This window comes from Tursiops truncatus, chromosome 2 (assembly GCF_011762595.2).
Source record: "Tursiops truncatus isolate mTurTru1 chromosome 2, mTurTru1.mat.Y, whole genome shotgun sequence".
In the NCBI taxonomy this organism is placed as follows: Eukaryota; Metazoa; Chordata; class Mammalia; order Artiodactyla; family Delphinidae; genus Tursiops; species Tursiops truncatus.
The window spans coordinates 53,118,562-53,138,582 of record NC_047035.1 but is presented as its reverse complement, the minus strand read 5'-3'; the positions used below and the strand labels follow the sequence as shown (position 1 = coordinate 53,138,582).

At 33.9% G+C, this 20,021-nt stretch overlaps 1 protein-coding gene across 1 annotated transcript in view; it reads right to left on the bottom strand.

Annotated features, from left to right (window-relative positions):
* Positions 1-20,021, bottom strand: part of MDGA2 (MAM domain containing glycosylphosphatidylinositol anchor 2) — an 824,365-nt gene that overhangs the window by 118,021 nt on the left and 686,323 nt on the right. The window lies entirely within an intron of this gene.

The following is a 20,021-nucleotide window of genomic DNA, read 5'->3' as shown; positions in this document are numbered from 1 at the left end:
GGAATTTCAGCTTGGGTAGGGAAACGTGATTCCCGAGTGTGGGCAATGAATAAGACTCATTGCTTTAAAAAAGCATTTGCAGGTGAAACTAAGCAGAGTTTATTTTTTCTTTCTAGTTGCTTCCCAGAAAAAAATGTCGTAAGTATGTTTGGTTTATACTGTTAGCAAGCAAATGATGTTCTGGGTATAAAAGCAGAGTATCCACACTAGCATGAAATTCTGAAGCAGACGAAGCCATTGGTTCAAGTCAGTGAATTCTAATTATCCCATATGAGGCTCAGTCCTTGGGCTTCTGGATACCAATTATTTAATAAAATGGGTAACACAAGTATATAAATTTATTTTCTAAATTATTCAGTCAGAAAGAATTTGACTGCAAGTCATAATATTCATGCGTAAACCTTAAACAAACTTTGCAAATTATACCACAGGTGGATATGGATTTCAACCCACTGCAATGGCTCATTTATTTGGCTTAATTGTGAGTTTTTTTCCCCATACAATCAAAACTTGCTACATTAGGTACCTAATCTTTTTGTTTTTGATGGGAAGATTTCCAAAAGGTGTTACACATTTCTCTCATTAGGGTATGCAAAATATAGGTCTTTTCTTAATGATGACTCCCAACTGTCATAATAAATAACAATTATTTCCTGGGCTCTAATGACATGGTTCATGTATGGCACCCTCTTGAGTTGTGCAGTATAAAAGCTGTACAACTCCACCTGGAAGCCCTTCCTTCAGGATGCTAAAAGGTTTTAGGACTACCACACCAAACGTGCCATCTGATATTCTTTACATGTCATTCCATCTACTTTTTATAATATTGCTCTCCTTTCTCATAGCCAACATATTGACTGACCCTTCTTGCTTCTTTCCACAAATATGTTTAAGCTACCGTAAGAATTTTAATTTTATTCATAAATTCAATTTTTGAGCCCTCCTTATATAAGTGCTAAGAATAGAAAAAGAAATGAACAAGAAAAAAATCCTATCAGCATGTAGTTTATGCTCTAACGCAATAGACAGACATTTAAATAGCTAATTTAAAAAACTGAAGTACAAAAAACAATTCTAGGGTAGAAAGTGAAGAAGTGAATAACACTATGAGGATTGACCAGGCAAGGAATATGATACTTGAATTGTATCTCCCAGGATATATAGGAAATGGTCAGGTGGGTGAATAGTAAGAGAGGACATCCCAGGTAGAGGGGTAAGTAGGTGCAAAGGTAAGGAGGAGACAGGGAGAACAGGGTGTTTAGGGAAGTATAAGTGAATAGCATAACTGATGCATAAAAGGTGCACGAAGGCTTGGGAAGAAATAAAGATGGAAAGAAAAGCAGAGGCTCTATCAAGGATCCTTGAATGTCATGTTATGGAGTTTGAATTTTATCCTGTTGGTACTGAGGGTCTTTAAAAAATTTTTAAATAAAGCCTTTATATGATTAAACCAATCTTTTAGAAGGCATACTGTGGCAGATAGGAGGAGCATGAACCTCAAAGAGAAGGCCTGAACTAAGGCAATGTCATGGGACCATAAATGATGCCTTAGACAAGAGGGGGATGAATGATGAAGACAGGGAAGAAAGGAGGGGTAGTTTGGAGTTTGGTGGACATGTTGAATTTGTGCACCCAAGTACTTCTTTATTTCCAAACATATGGTTATGTTTTATTTTTTCTTTGTTCTGATTTTGTGCTTAACTGAATCATATTCAGAGAAAACAATTCATATATATTAAATCAACTGAAATTTGTTAAAACTTGTTTTATCTCCCAGAATATGATCGATTTTTATCCTGTTTGTGCTTTCAAAGGAGTAGTCTGTAGTTTGGGGATGTGATGTGGATCTATTGGGTTAAGTCTGATAACTGTGTTGTCCATATCATTTATATAGTTGTTAGGGTTTTTTTTTTTTTTTGCCCCATTTATTCTACTTGGATTAACGTACAAGAAAGTGTTGAACTCTTCTAAAAGGGTAGTAGCTTTTAAAAATTTTCTTCTTGTAGTCCTGTCTCCTTTTTGCTCTACATAACTTGAGGCAATGCTATTCATTACATACAAATTTAAATCGCCTTTATGTTATTGATGATTTGAAACTTTTATCTTTGTGAGTTATCTCCTTTATCTCTATTAATGTTTTAACATTTAAAACTCTATTTTGTCTCATATTAATATAGTTACCTCGGCTTTCATTTAGTTAATATTTACATGTTATGTCTTTTCCATCCTTTTATACTTTCAGTAACCTTATATTTTACTAGCACCTCTTTTAAACAGCACATTGTTATATTCTATTTTTTCAAAAAAGTCAAACAATCTTTTTCTTCTACCCAGAGTACTTAGCACTTTAATCATTTCAGTTTAATATACTGATATATTTGGGTACAAGTGTTTCCTGTTATTTTATTCTTTCTGTTTGTTTTGTGATCTTTCTTTCCTTGTTTTCTTTGTATTAATGGATTATATCATTATTCTAACCCTTTTCCTGCTACTAGTTGGGAACTTAACTGCTCTGTTTCTATTATTTTATTGATTGTCTTAAAGCATGCAACATGCCTACTTAAGTTATCCCAAAACATCAATTAATACCTTTACCATCCTCTTAGACAAAATAATCTTAGAACACTTTGTTCCTTTTATTCCTGTTCTAACATATGTCATTGAGTCATGAACTTTAATTCCCTCATTTTTAAAAAATTTATTGGACATTATCATACTTTATACTTGCACTACTTTTTAAATTACCCAGATATATGTTAGCTTATTTGCCCTTAATTCCTTCTTTCATCACAGACCTACCAAATCTGTGAACACTTTCCTTTCACCTAAAGTATATCATATTGAATTATATTTAGTACACTTTATGATGTTGATTTTCAAAAAATATACATTTTACCTCATTCTTTTTTTTTTTTAACATCTTCAGTGGAGTATAATTGCTTTACAGTGGTGTGTTAGTTTCTGCTTTATAACAAAGTGAATCAGTTACACATATACATATGTCCCCATATCTCTTCCCTCTTGCGTCTCCCTCCCTCCCACCCTCCCTATCCCACCCCTCTAGGTGGGCACAGAGCACCGAACTGATCTCCCTGTGCTATGCGGCTGCTTCCCACTAGCTATCTATTTTACATTTGGTAGTGTATATATGCCCATGACACTAACTTTGTCCCAGCTTACCCTTCCCCCTCCCCATGTCCTCAAGTCCATTCCCTAGTAGGTCTGTGTGTTACTCCCGTCTTGCCCATAGGTTCTTCATGACTATTTTTTTTTTTTTAGATTCCATACATATGGGTTAGCATACGGTATTTCTTTTTCCCTTTCTGACTGACTTCACCCAGTATGACAGACTCTAGGTCCATCCACCTCACTACAAATAACTCAACTTCGTTCCTTTTTATGGCTGAGTAATATTCCATTGTATGTATGTGCCACATCTTCTTTATCCATTCATCTGTTGATGGACACTTAGGTTGTTTCCATGTCCTGGCTATTGTAAATAGTGCTGCAATGAACATTGTGGTACCTGGCTCTTTTTGAATTATGGTTTTCTCAGGGTATATGCCCAGTAGTGGGATTGCTGGGTTGTATGGTAGTTCTAATTTTAGTTTTTTAAGGAACCTCCATACTGTTCTCCATAGTGGCTGTATCAATTTACATTCCCACCAGCAGTGCAAGAGTGTTCCCTTTTCTCCACACCCTCTCCAGCATTTATTGTTTCTAGATTTTTTGATAATGGCCAATCTGACTGGTGTGAGGTGATACCTCATTGTAGTTTGGATTTGCACTTCTCTAATGATTAGTGATGTTGAATATTCTTTCATGTGTTTGTTGGCAATCTGTATGTCTTCTTTGGAGAAACGTCTATTTAGGTCTTCTGCCCATTTTTGGATTGGGTTGTTTGTTTTTTTGTTATTGAGCTGCATGAGCTGCTTGTAAATTTTGGAGATTAATCCTTTGTCAGTTCCTTCATTTGCACATATTTTCTCCCATTCTGAGGGTCCTCTTTTCGTCTTGTTTATGGTTTCCTTTGCTGTGCAGAAGCTTTTGAGTTTAGTTAGGTCCCATTTGTTTATTTTTGTTTTTATTTCCATTTCTCTAGGAGGTGGGTCAAAAAGGATCTTGCTGTGATTTATGTCATAGAGTGTTCTGCCTATGTTTTCCTCTAAGAGTTTGATAGCGTATGGCCTTACATTTAGGTCTTTAATCCATTTTTCGTTTATTTTTGTGTATGGTGTTAGGGAGTGTTCTAATTTCATTCTTTTATATGTAGCTGTGCAGTTTCCCCAGCACCACTTATTGAAGAGGCTGTATTTTCTCCACTGTATATTCTTGCCTCCTTTTTCAAAGACAAGGTGACCATATGTGCATGGGTTTCTCTCTGGGCTTTTAACCTCATTCTTAAAAGATATTTTCCTTGTACACAGGATTATAGGTTAGCAGTTATTTTCTTTCAGCACAACAGGATATAATTCCATTGTCTTCAGATGGCCATTATTGCTGTAGAAAAGTAAGCTCAAAGTCTCATACTTTGAAGTGAACATCTTTTTTTCCTCCAGCTACTTTCAGAATTTTTTTGCTCTGATGTTCTACAGCTTCAATATAATGTTTCTAGGTATAGATTTCTTTTTACTCATAGTTTGGAATTTGCTGGGCTTCTTAAATCTCTTGATTAAACTTTGGTGTCTGTCATCTAGGAAATTTTTGGAAAATTCTCATCATTAGCTCTTCAAATAAACCTGTATTGTTCTCTTTCTGTTCTCAATTGAGAGTCCTTTTTATTCTGTTTTCCATGTCTTTTAATCTCTCTTCCAACCATTTCTTGAGGTTTTTGCATGAATAAATTCTCTGAGCTAATTCTTCTTTCTCTCTGCTTAATCTGCATTGTGTTATTTACAATAATGTAGTTTTCATTTCTAAATGTGTGTAGTCCTTTGGTATACCTTTATACCACTGTTTTAATACTTTCCCATTACCTGCAAAGGTAGTAACACTTGTCTTTAAACAAAGTAATTGTTTTATACCATCTGATATTTCCAATTATAGTATTTTGTTTTTTTTCGGTATGTGGGCCTCTCACTCTTGTGGCCTCTCCCATTGTGGAACACAGGCTCCAGACGCGCAGGCTCAGCGGCCATGGCTCATGGGCCCAGCCGCTCTGCGGCACGAGGGATCTTCCCAGACCGGGCCACAAACCCGTGTCCCCTGCATTGGCAGGCGGATTCTCAACCACTGTGCCACCAGGGAAGCCCCCAATTATAGTATTGACAGGGCTTTTCTGCTGGTTTTCTCTCAGGGTACCTTGTTCCTGTGTATTCTTGGTTAATTTTAACTCTGTGCTACTCATTGTCCTTTAAAAAATATTTATGAGGATACTTCATGCCTCAGATGATGGCTTCCTCCTCTAGAGATTTGTGTCCATAGGCAACTCTTGGCATCAATGTCTAGGATCACATTAATCCAAGTTCATTGCTTGAGGTTTTATTTTAATCATGTGGGTCACATGAATTTGAGTTCAAAATCCATATATATAAGAGCTGGTTTGTGATTATAACTTCAAGAATGGTTCCTACGTTATCTCCATCCTTCTCATGTCAAAGGCAAGGCTCTTTGCACTCCCTTGAGAGTAGGAATGTGTAGACTGGGTTTACTTCTGCTCTACTCTTACCCTGTGGGTACAGTCCTTTGAGTTCCAACTTCTATTGGTAGACACTTTCCCAGGGAACACCCTAGGTTTGGAGTTCTGCATCCCTTGCCCAGAGATGCCATCAAAAACTGAAGCTCAAATTTGCCCATGTCAGCAAATGCTCCCAAGGGCAAAAGTAGGCTCACTGTACTATTTTTGTATAAGTTTGGCCTGGAATTTTTAAATAAATATTGTAATGCTTTCATAATATTTTAAGAATATTTTCTAGCATTTTCAGTTGTTTGCATTGAAAGGGTTTTGTGGAATATTTTATCTATTTTATGGCCAGAAATGCATGTCTCTGATTGCCAAGCAGAAATATGGATCTAAAGCTCAGAATGGAAGGCTGACTGCAGGCTATAGTTCTGTTGAGATATCTCAGAGAAAGTATAAACAAAGCCATATAAAATGTCAAATTTGAATTTACTCTTGAATATAATCACTTATGGGGCTGGAGGAAAATAAAAGCTCCTAAAGGAAAATAAACATAAATTAGCAGAGAGATATGTGGATCCAGAAAGTTGTGTTACAAAAATTGAAGGAGTTGTATGCTTCAAAGAACAGGAAGTAATACAATGTGCCAAATGTTAGCAAGGCAGAAGTTAATACTTAAAATATCTACTGTTTTTGACAAGTTTAATATTATTAATGATTATAGTGAAAGCATTTTCTGTGAAGTATTTATAACCTGGGTTACAGATTTTTGGCATATGAAAGATGGTTAAATAGTAGAGATCAGTAATGAAAACTATTTGTTCAACAATATTGTCTGTGATTAGAAAAGATGGTTATTTCTATTGATTCTACCTTCAAAATATATTGGGAGTTTATACATTTCTCTCAGTCTGCACTATCACCACTATTACCTCTCACATGGACTACTACAAATGTCCTGTGATAGCCTTCTAGCAGGCCAACATGCTTCCTCTTTTGACCTTCTCTCAACCTTCTGAGACTGGCCAGACGTCCTTTTACCAGAGAATCAGCCCTTTTATTCTCCTGTTTAGAATACTTTATTGACTCACCCCTGCTTGTTAACCAGGCCTACAAGGTCCTGAAAGTTCTGGCTCTAGTCATATATCCAACTATTCTCATCTTGAACATTATGTTTCAGAAACATAGGTTTTCTTCCAGCTTTTGCATGATAAACCCTTTCTGGACAATGGACCTCTGATTTTGTTTTGTCTTTCCTTTACTTTATCCATGGCTCTGGAACTCTCATCTTTTAGATTTTACCTTCAGAAAGCCCATCCTTGACTACCAGTAAGTGAAGTATCTCTCCTACTATTAATAATATAATGTTAGTTACCATTGTATTTGTCTCCTGTGTAAGTTCCATTATAAAGAAACTTACAACTTCCTAGCCATTGAATCACCCTCTGTATCCATCAAGTACCTAGTATTATAATTAGTGACAAATCATTATTGATTGAATAAATGAATGCTGAAATGAATGAATGAATGATGTAAAAGAGCAAAGATGTCCATAGTATCTTCAATATTCTCCGCATCAAGACCTGGATTCTATGTTCACTTTGTTAAATATGGATGGGCTCTGTGATTACTTTGACCAATAGCATATAGCAGAAATGATGCTGTGCTGATTTCTGGGCCCAGGCCACAGAAGACAGGGAATTTCACTTCCTATTTTTTTAAATACTCACTCTGAGAGTCCTGACCCATGTAATAAGCCCAACTACTTTGCTAAAGAGATGAGGTGAAGGGGCCCTGCGATTACATAAGGGAGAGGGCAGAGTTAAGCCCAGCCTTCCAGCCATCCCCAGGTTTCAGGGGATGCAAAGCTATCTTGGACCTTCCAGACCAGCCCAGCCACCCACAAAGTACCACCAAGTGATCCAGAATACCAGAATCCATATGAAGCAAAAGAATAGCCTCCTCAAGTTATTGATTCACTAGAGATTAGATAACTAGATTTAGTAAGATGTGATATTTTTTGAGCTCCTAGGTAATAGAGCAGTTTTTAACACAGTAACAGATAACTTACACAGATGCTTTTTAGCCTTGACAATCTAGCAGTTTGATATTCTATGTGAAGACTTAGCAGAGTGAGGCATAAGGACAAGGGGACAGGGTAGTTGAGGAGACACAGTGTAAGCAACAGGCCATGGGATCCAAAGTGGCTCTGGAAAGGAATTAGCTCAGAAGGAAACTAACGGAGGAAGATAATCAATGGGTTGGATTACTAGGACAACTAGAAAACTTGAAAAGCAAATACACTGGAAACAACGGAGTCAGGAAGCAAAAACCTTGTAGTCAATAAACAGAATTTTGTCGCAATTTAATACTTCAGTGATAGAGAAATTTAGAGTGATTACAAGATCAGAGATACGGCCATTGAAACAAAATGCTAAAGTGGAGTAGAGATTAATGATACTAGAGTCAAATGAAAATAAATTAAGAGAATATACAATTACATTCAAATTATATTTGCATTTATCTAGCAAAACAAAGTATTTGCAACTACTTATCTTCCTTCTTATTAATTTCTTTTTAAATGGCAAAGAATATAAATGTAATTAATTATACCTAACAGGGATATATCTTAAAATACATATTTACTTTTTCTATGAATGATTTTTTATGAGAATTCTTTGAATGTATCTCACCTATTACGTTATTTCAAGTAATGGATTTTTTAGACTCTCATTATATATGAATGTGTCATTCACCCAAACCTAGAAGATTTAGCCCTGTAAAGACATCTGACAGTGCTGGGTTAAAACTTTTCAAGCACAGTGTGTTTTCATACATTCAATAGAATCTGAATTGGAAAGCATCCCTAAATGAAGGTAATCGTTACTGCAATTTAAAATACTGCCCAAACTACTTGGATTCCAAGGTGGTTCCTTAACCTCAAAAAAGCAAGAGAATGTAAAACTGAGAATGTTCATTATAGTTCAATCAGGTCTGCCTATGGAAAACTTCTGTGATAATAAGGTTTACTTTAAGCTCACTGGCTATTAATGAGCTCAGCATCTCATTCTTTGGAATATCCAGTGAGGATAACCTGTGCAGTTATGATTAAATGGTGCAGTATGAAGTCTTTGAATATGATGAAAGAAAGCTTCAGGTGTCAAAAGAGTTAAAGTTCACTATTCTGACAGAACCAGTTTTTCATGGTGTAAGAGTTAATCAGTATGTTCTATTATGAAATAATCTTAAGAAACTAAAATAAATAAAATATCGTGAGAAAAAAGTCCACTTAGATATGAAATGCTTAAAAGTAGGAGTGCTTAGGAGAATAAATAGGTGCCTGAGTTTTGTTCAATTAAATAAAATGATTCTAAAAATACATCATTACATTTTACTGAATGGATTTACTTACGTTAAAAATCTCTGGTTGAAAAGTTTGTCAAAATATCTCCCTACAAATATACTGGAGGATGATGGCAATAAAAATAATAATTATATTTGTTGATACTGAATATTTACTAAGTGCTAGGTATTGTATTAAAATCTTCACATAGTTTATCTTTTTTTTTTACATCTTTATTGGAGTATAATTGCTTTACAATGGTGTGTTAGTTTCTGCTTTATAACAAAGTGAATCAGTTATACATATACATATGTTCCCATATCTCTTCCCTCTTGTGTCTCCCTCCCTCCCACCCTCCCTATCCCACCCCTCCAGGCGGTCACAAAGCACTGAGCTTATCTCCTTGTGCTATGCAGCTGCTTCCCACTAGCTATCTACCTTATGTTTGGTAGTGTATATATGTCCATGCCTCTCTCTCGCTTTGTCACAGCTTACCCTTCCCCCTCCCCATATCCTCAAGTCCATTCTCTAGTAGGTCTGTGTCTTTATTCCTGTCTTTATCTTTTTAATAATAAATTAAATAAATAAATAAAAGTTTACCTTTTTATAATAATAAGTCATTTTATAGAAGACACTGAGGCACAAAGCAGTTAAGGAAAGATAAACAGCTAAAAAGTAGCAGAATAAGGATTCAAACAAGGTAATCTGATTCAGAATATACGCTCTTAGCAACAACCTATGCTTCATTCTTTCCAATTACAAATATTACCAATGTTTCATGATTTCACTCTTTTCCTCAGAGGATTTTGAAAATTTTGCCCTATTAAAGTTATCAACTGAAGTAGATGTTGGCCTATTCACACCAGCATTTAGAATTCACAAACTTTCATAAGTCAAAATGGGAAACACGTTTTGTGGAAAGCAAAGAAGTACTGCAACAAAATTGCTATGTTAAAGAAAAATGTTAACGATGGATTTCAAACCAGTCTCAAATTGCAGTTTATATAGCAATGTACTTCATGTAAATGAATTTCTGTATTATCCATGTATTAATATACATGATGAGTGCCTGTAGATTAGCTATCTGGAGGCAAACGTGTAATCTTTTAAAGTTATTAAGGATTTTGATAGGAATTAAGTAAAAAGTGTACAAAATTAATTAAGATTTTAGCATTTTCTGTTCTTGTACCTACTGGTTCCAAGTGTTACAAATGGGAAATGGTTCTAATGTTTAAATTCACATACAAATGTCTAACTTATCTGGAAAGAGTAATGAATGAAAACTCCAGACTACAGAGAAATGTGATTAATGTTTGTTTCTCAATAAGGGGATCAGAGGCAAGTTCATGAGTTCTTTTAACATTGTGTATGAATAAAAATTTGCCTCTATTTCTTAAAAGCAATAGCCAGATTCTAATGACAACCAGGACCGTGAGCAAATCAATACCTCTGATTTTTTAAAAAAAATATATTTGAATAAGTAAAAACCTTCCAAAGCTATCTTAAAGAATATTAATAAAACCCATTTTTAAGTCTTTAAGGTAGTGTGAGACTACAGATGAAAAATTAGTTACAGTTTAAAAGAGGAGAATGCTCACCTGTTTGGAGAATTTCAGGGTAAGAATGATCTTAATTATTGACCCCTTAGAGGGGACTGATAAACATGCACACAATAGGGTCATTTCTTCTCAAGTCAAATGCCTGCCTAATGTGACACTTGTCTGCTCTTTGCTGTTTTTTTGTTTAAGGAGATCTAGGAAAATTGTGCCCTTAAAAATAAAAAAAGTCTAGTACTGAGATGAGAAAGTCGAGGAGTTGGAGTGTTAAGTCAGCAAATTAAATCCTTCATTTGTCCAATAAAAATAGTGAAATTATTACCTTTAGTGTATGACAACCTCTATTCCTCTGTTTCTGTGTGTGTGTGTCTTTCTCTCAGATCTTTTCATGGTCTTATAATTATATCTATCTCAGTGGTAAAGAAACTGAACTTCAAAGAGATGAGTGAGAGTAACCTGTTTATGGTCATCGAGGAACACTAAACATATTTGAACCTAGGCTAATTTATCTTCAAGATGTTAGCCATTTAGATTTGACCATGTGATAGCTTGAAGCATTTTGTTACCATACAGATATACGTTCAAAATATCCCTATTTTATTAGTATCAATCAAGCACATAAATACTCAGAAAATTCTTAGATACTGTTAGGTACATGATGATATATTAAGAGATTAAACAAAAATGAATAAAAAGGCTTCTATTAACATATCATTTACAGTATCAGTGTAAAGAAAACATCTTAACAGATGTGAGTATGCACAATTTAATACAAACAATATATGAATTCTTAGAAGGCAATAATTAATTAATTGCTGTAGTATGATAGGAAATACATATATATATAAAAATTATATGTTTTATATATATATGATCTGTGTTTTTCATTCCTGGAACAGATCTCCTAAAACTCTTGGAACTTTTAGTCCCACCCCCTGACTTTCAGGGAGGAGAGAGAGGCTGGAGGTTGAAAAATGAGTTCAAATGCCAATGTCAGTGATTTAATCAATTTTGCCTATGTAATGAAACCTCCATAAAAACACCTCAGTGATGGGGCTTGGGGAGCTTCCAGGTTGGTGAACACACTGAAGTGCTGGGAGGGTGGTGCACTTGAGGAAGGTATGAAATCTTGACATGGCATCCCTCCTCCACCCATACCTTGCCCTATGCATCTCTTTTATTTAGCTGTTTCTGAGTTGTATCCTTTATAATAAACTGGTAAACTCAAGAAAAAGTGTTTTCCTAAGTTCTATGAGTCATTTTAGCAAATTACCAAACTTGGTAGGGGAGGAACTACCAAGTCATGGGAACCCCCAAATTTATAGTTGGTTTGTTAGAAGTATGCATGGCAACTGGGAGTTGTGACTGATGTCTGAAGTGGAGGTGGTCTCCTGGCACTGAGCTCTTTAACTTGTAGGATCTGCACTGACGCCAGGCAGTTAGTGTCAGAAGTGAATTGAATTTTGGACATCCAGATGATGTCAGAGAATCAGAGAACTGGTGTTGGAAGACACACCACTTACTTGGTGTCAGAACGAACAATATAATTGCTAATCAAGTCTTAAAATAAGCCTAATTTATTCAATAGGGAAAGATACGAAAAAGGATGGACTTGGAAAAAGATACTGAGACGTTTGTAGGGTCTGGCTAATGTATCTAGAAGAAACAGGGATTGAAATAGCTAACATTTTTAGGATTAATATACTCTGTATAACTGTGCTAGCACATTTTACATACTTATTACCTCATTCAATTCTACAACAACCTTGTAAAGTGTGTATCTCCATTTTACACATAAAGAAACAAAATCTGAGAAGTTACATTCTCAAGCATCCCACACAGCCCAGGTGACAGACTTCAGACCTAAAACAACATGCCTTCAAAGTCCATGTTCTTTCCAGAACAACAGATTGAGGAAGTAGCGCCAAAAGCAAATTGTAAATTAGTCCCTAACATAATGTTAGTCTAACTTAGAAACTGGCAATTTGGGAAATGTAGTTTAAAAATAAAATAGTCTATAGCATTTGTGAATAATTAGCAGGAAAGCAACCCCAAAGATCTGGTGATACACTTTACAAAATTAGTATTCACCTCTCTCCACAAACATTCTGAGATTGTTAATAATTGTTACTTTATATCTCTAATACTATTCTCAACAGGACAAAATTTTGGAGTTACAGTGTAGAATTATTGCTATGTGACTGAAAATATTGGTACATTTGTATTGTTCAAGTTAGGCACATGATGGATAATGTATAGAACCACTGCAATTTCTTCCTCATAACAAAAATGATAGTATTCTCAGTACTCTTAATCTGTTTATAGAAGCTTTGCTTTGTATGATTATTAGATACTATTTATTACTTAGTTATACTGTTCCTAGGTCTAAAAGAAAGTGAAGAATAAAACAACTCTAAATAATTCAAGGTGTTTATAATAAAACAATTGATTTAATTATTTAAATTTTTCTAGGCTATTAATATGAATAAAATTGTTTTAATTAGCACCTCTCCATTATAGGCAGTATCCATAGAGAGAATCTAGATGGAACTTAAAATGTTTTGCTTCTAACTCACTCAACTAGATTCTTGATATATATATAAATAGATCTAGAAACATCATTACTCACTATGATGATAAAGGTATCCTGAAGCAGTACAGAAATATATTTCCATTTTGAGTTTATTTTTATGTATGGTATAAGGTCCCAGTTTCATTGTTTTGCATGGGGCTGTCCAGTTTTCCAAACACCATTATTGAAAAGACTATCCTTTCTCCATTGCATATTCTTGGTGCCCTTATCAAAGATTAGTTGACCATATTAGCTTGGGTTTATTTCTGGACTCTCTATTCTGTTCCACTGGACTACTGAAACTGAGTCCCCTGCCTCTTTTTTGTAGAAAAACTTCAGCCACCTAGGTCTTCCCCAAGTTCCAAAGAGCAAATTCAATCAAAGAAGTCATATTTTAAATCAGAAAAAAAATGGTTTTTAAAAGAAAATACAGAAACAAAGGAAAGCAGTCAAGCAAGACAAAATAATAACAGTTTATCCATAAAACAAAAACATTTAGTTCCTCCTCAAGGGCTATAGATAATATCCTGAGCTGTTTTGAAGATACAAAAACCTCCACCAGGTAAAAAGTTAACTGCATGCTGACCACCAGCAAGTAGACTGCAGACTGGTTGGAGCTAGATAACTGATAACTGAGATTCCTAAAATACCACCCTGTTACCTCACCATCAACCAATTAGAGAATTGTACATGACCTTATCAGGAACCCAGTAACCTTCTCCCTCACACATGTCTTTAAAAACCCTTCCCTAAAAGCTATTGGGGAGTTTGGGTCTTTTGAGCCCTGGCTACCCACTCTCTTTGCTTGGTGCTCTGCAGTAAACACTGTACTTTCCTTCACAACAACCCAGTGTCAGTAGATTGGCTTTGACACATGTCCAGTGAGTAGTCCAGTTTGGTTTGGTAACACTATGTGTCTGTTTTTATGTCAATACCATATCTTTTTGATTACTATAGCTTTGTAATATAGTTTGAAATCAGGAAGCATAATGACCTCAGCTTTGTTCTTCTTTCTCAAGATTACTTTGGCTATTTGGAGTCTTTTTGGTTCCATAAAATTTTAGGACTGTTTTACCTATTTCTGTAAAAAATGCCACTGAAATTTTGATCAGGATTTCATTAAATCTGTAGATTGTTTTGGGCAATACAGATATTTTAACGATATTTGTTCTTCAGATCGATGAGCAAGAAATGTCTTTCTGTTTATTTGTGTCTTCTTTGATTTCTTTCATCAATGTCTCATAGTTTTCAGTATATAGATCTTTCAACTCCTTGGATAAATTTATTCCCAAGTATTTTATTCTTTTTAATGCTATTATAAATTGGATTGTTCTCTTAATTTCTTTTTTTTTTTCTGATAGTTCATCATTAGTGTATAGAAACACAACTATTTTTATATATTGATTTTGTGTCCCACAACTTTACTTGATAGAACAAAAATCAACTCAAAATGGATTAAAGACTTAAACATAAGATCTGAAACCATAAAACTCTTAGAAGAAAACTTAGGGGGTAAGCTCCTTGACCTGGTTTTGGCAATGCTATTTTTGGATTTGACACAAAAGCAAAGACACCAAAAGCAACAATAAACAAGTGGAATTACATCAAACTAAAAAACTTCTGCACAGCAAAAAAACAATGAATAAAAAACCCCCCAAACAAACAGAAAATACCACCAACAAACTGAAAAGGCAATCCGTGGAATGGGAGAAAATATTTGCAAACCACATATCTGATAAGAGGTTAATATTCAAAACATATGAGCTATATTATTCAGCCATGAGAAAAAAGGGAAATCCTGCCATTTTCAACAACATGGGTGGATCTTGAGGGCATTATGCTAAGGGAAATAAGTCAGAAAGAGAAAGACAAATATTGCATGGAATCACTTATAGATGGAGTATACCTGTATCTATAATTTAAAAGGTCAAACTCATAAAAACAGAGCAGAAAAGTGGTTGCCAGGGCCTGGGGTATAGAGAAAATAAGGAGAAGTTGGTAAAAGCGTACAAACTTTCAGCTATAAGATGAATAAGGTCTGAGGAACTAATATTTAACATCGTGGCTATAGTAGATGATGCTGTACTGTATAATTGAAATTTCCTAAGAAAGAACAACTTAAATGTTTTCACACACACACACACACACACACACACACACAAAGAAGGCAAATATCTGAAACGTTGGATGTGTTAATTCTCGATGGGGAGAATCTTTTCACAATGTATACATATATCAAATCATCATGTTACACCTTAAATATCATAATTTTATTTGTCAATGATACCCAAATAAAGTTGAAAAAATATATTTCCTATTCTTTGTTCCTGTTCCATCCTCACTGTCTTATTTACATTTTTCTTGTTGTTTAAATGGTTATAATGGTCAACTTTGTGCAAGGTGGTGCAATTAAGTTGTTATATATTATATGCTTGGGAAAAAAGGTTGCTAATAGTTATACAATTTTTTTAAATGTATGAGCAATATGTCTTACTAACAAAAAAATGAAACATTCCAAAAACAAAAAAAACAGTCTCTTGTAGTTATTTAGTTTACATACATGCACATGGGTATGTGTAAGAGATATTTTAGTGGAGTAGTATGACAAAATTGCAAAATATTAAGCTTGTTACACTAATGATCAAGAGTTATGATTATAATCACTGATTTGACTGGAACACCTCTGTTTTGAGCATTCATCACAGCATATCTCTGAAGCTTTCTCCTAAAGATTCATAAATGACAAAAATTTATATCTGTTCATGAGTTTGCAGAGTTTCAGACTTGATCTTTTGTTTAAAAATCTAATGAGGGTGAACAGTATAAATGAATACAATTCATACATAATTAAATCACCCATAGGGTCAGTAGCATCATGATTTCACATTCAGTCATCTGTCTAAAGAATTCGCTAAATCTTTACTAAGTAATGACTTACAGAAACAAACTAAACAACAAAAAAAAATTGAGGAGTTGCATCTTAAGCAGCTCATCTTGTCAAAACCTTATGTTTCTCTTCTAAATTTCCTCAATCTATAAAAACTTCTTTTTCTCTCTTCCATCAATATTTTACACATTAGCTTCTGCTACTCTATTCTCCACATTCTTCTTATTGTGACCAAATGTCCCCAACATGTAACATTTTCATTATGTATGGCTTCCCTGGGAAGCAGCATTCTTCACCCTTTCCATTGCTTTGCTCAGGAGAATCAGTGCAACTGCTTCACTGTCCCCAATACTACCTCAAGTTTTAGGTAATAAAATTCTCTTGCTTGTGTGTTCTTTCTTGAACACACAAGAAAAAAATGTTGAGTCAGAAGAGAACACTATATTGGATTGTTTACCTGATTTTTAAATTAAACATACAGCTCTTTTAGTCAAAAAGGCAAATACAAAAAAGAAAATTCTACTGTAATATCACTCTTTAAAAGTGGGCACAAGCCTAACTAGACTACAATAGTGTATCCAAAGAAAGAGTCTTTGTGCTTTTTTCTAATATTAGGCAATGAAACAGGACTGAGTATTTAAAATAGCTATTTCTACTTCAAAATTATTTACATATGTGCCTACATTTGAAATGGTAGATGATTACTTTGAAATAGTCTTACTCTTTTATTAAAAAAATTGTAACTATGTGTGGTGATGGATGTTAACTAGACTTACTATGGTGATCATCTCACAATATATACAAATATCTAATCATTATGCTGTATACCTGAAACTAATAAAATGTTATATGTCATTTATATATCAATTAAAAAATATATAAAATAATGCCAAGGAACTCCTGGCAACATAGATTTTGTAATAATTTCAATGTAAAAGGAATTTTTAATATAAGTAATATAATACCTATTCTTTCTGGGTAACTTTTTATGCTTTAGTTCTTTGTTAATTTTGGGGAAATGTACATTTAACATGGACATTATAGAAATCTTCAACTAACTAGATCCTTCCTTTGCTTTATGAGAAAAAAGGGCAACACGAAAAGAAAGAAAATGTATTCACAATATTATTATTCAGAAAATATTTTAAGGTCAGTTATCTAGTATTGCACAATTTAATGTATAGTCTAACGTCCAGTTCTGGTTCAAAAACTATTACATGCCGGTGACAAGATGAGGAGGTTGTACCAAAATGTAAACTAATTACATCACAGCACACTATTAAAGTCAGCTGATGATCTGAATGGGAAATTTAGGAGGTTGGTAAGAGCAGTTATGCAATATATTTTTATTGATGAAATCAGCTAAAAAAATCCAGTCCCTTTAAAGCCTCTTAGAGCTTACTTGTGTGTCCATATAACTCAACAAGCTGGTATCAAAGCTAAAATAAAGGCTTAGAGGAAAGCTGGAACACTGACTTGTTAGCAACAAAGTCAAACGATATCTGAGATGGAGTCTTTAGTGAAGAAGAAGAAGAACCAGAAGAAACTAAATCTTTAAAACCTCAACCTTTTCTATCCTTTGTATTCATCAATGCAAGGAATATTTCAGAATCATAAGCAGTAAGGATCATTTCAATAAAACTGGCCTTTTACTTAACTGTAAGTCAACCAAGAAGTTCAATTAAGCAGAATAACCTTCTCAGAAAATGAAATTTCAATAGCCTGAATTTGTGCTCATGTTTGAGTTTACAACACAAGTAAATGAAAAACAACATACTAGATTTTACAGTAAATTTTGAATTTGGTCTATAGACTATGATGTCGTGTAATTGTCCTTGAGTGTTGGAAATTGATACATGCTATAAAATTCCAGTTTAAAAATTAGTTCAATTTAAAATAAAACTGAAAATAAATAGAATTGACTCATTAACCTATCACCTTAGAATAGGTTTAGGACTTAAACTGTGGTAATCATCTAGTTCACCCTTTTATATCATGAAAGATGAATCTATAGCACAGAAGAATCTGCATTTAGAAGATGCAGTAGCTTACCAATGATCATAGAACCAATTCTTGAAAATCTGGGACAAGAAATGTTACATTTTATATTGTTTTAAGTTTAGGAAGTGATAACTTAATTGTTTCATGAAAAAGGTTTCCCAAGAAAATTTAGTTTCTGATGGAATTAAAGAGGAATTGAGAGGTCTATAAAAATGTGGTTTTGACATAGAAAATTCAATTTTGAATAAGTTAAAAAAGGATTGTTGAATATTGTGGTTCCAATATGCAAATAAGATATAGGAATAAGAAACATGAATTTATAGGTGTGACTCAGGGATTCCTCTAGCAAATACAATTCCTATTAGAGATGTTTAGAAAAAAAGATGAGACATTGGAAACAGGAATGTGAAGTAAGCAAAAGGCAAAGTAAGAGAACAAGTTTTATGAAAATGTATTTTGGCAAAGATAAAGGTAACAGGAAAATTAAGGTATTCAGTAGAGTAGACATCCTGCATTTTTAAGGAAGGAAAGGTATGTGGCACAGTAAAGAGAGACTAATATTTTCCTTGAGTATGGAAAAAAGAGAATAGGGTCTATTAAGAATACCAATGTACCACCACTGTGGAAATTGAACAAAGATTACATCAAAGTTTTTTTTCACCCACGAATACAGAACAGTCACTTAATTGGCTCCTCTGGAACCAATGGTTCCATTTGGTGTGTCTTTATAATTTGAATCAGAGAGTAAGAAAAGCAGCTTAACATTTAGTTAGAGGGCCAGGCAGAAATTTGCTTTATGTATATAATCTGCAATACATGTAAACAAATTTACAAATAATCCTTTGAAAATATAAGCAAGGTTGGTCCCCAAAAGTCTCTACAATGGCAGATGCTGGCAAATAACTTCACAGTTAGGAAGTAAATACACTTTTCTTACTCATCTGCTCTTTAAGATTATATGCATCATTACTGAAGATAATGTGTAGCTAGTTCGAGATTGATTGTAATTTTAATAAATTTAGGTCTTAGAATACGCACAAACTATTGCTTTATATCTTTCAAACTTCATAATTCCCTTGGAATTTAGGATAGAAGACGAGAGAAATTCAATCCAAATTATGCTACTAAGGACAAGGGGACCAAATTCTCAATTCTGTGTTATATAAGTTATATTTAATAAAGTAGAATATTAGGATTAACATGACCACATGCCATATTTATCATCAAGCTCAAAAAGAGTAAAAATTAACTCTAGAACTTTTATATTAGAAAAGAATGTCAATTTTCAAATTCCATCCTCAGAAATCCTTTTTATGGCTTACTTTTAGTAGTCAGCTTAGAGTCCAAGACCCTCACTTTTTTCTTTAAGGATGATGTAAAGTAGCTTTGAAAACGTTAAATGAAAGTGTTTGAAATGAGAATGAGTTAAATTTTTAATACTTTCTTCCTTTCACATGGATAGACAAATATTAATAATAAAAAACAGAGAGACTGCTCATTTTCTATGTTCAAAGTAAAAAATCATAATTAGAAAATCCATTTATTTTATCTCAGGCCATACTTCTACATCAAAATATGAAATGGTTATTTGATAATAGCCCCAATTAGGTAAAACATGAAACCATGTAGATCTGCCAAAAATATATTTTAAATGTTGCATTTTATATATAGAAGCCTGTTATATATAGCAATGTTTGCTCTAAGTCAAAGGAATATATTTAAGAAAATAGATTCCTACTTTGACAAATGAAACATTAATTCATTCATCTTTTACAAATCGTATATTTAGATACTATGGATCACTGACACAATAGTAAACTTAGTAGGTGTAGAAGTTTTCAGAAGTAAAGAGGGGAACTCAGCAAAAGTATTATCCTTGAAAATCTCACTATGAAATTGTGAAGCCTAATCTTATGTCAATCACAGTAGATGATGTGTTGCTTTAGTCTTGGCAGCAAGCAGCTATAAAAAATGAACTCCGTCACCAAAAATATTACAAAGTAGAAGTTGTATGGTTTTTTAGTTTTTGTTCCTGGCTTATG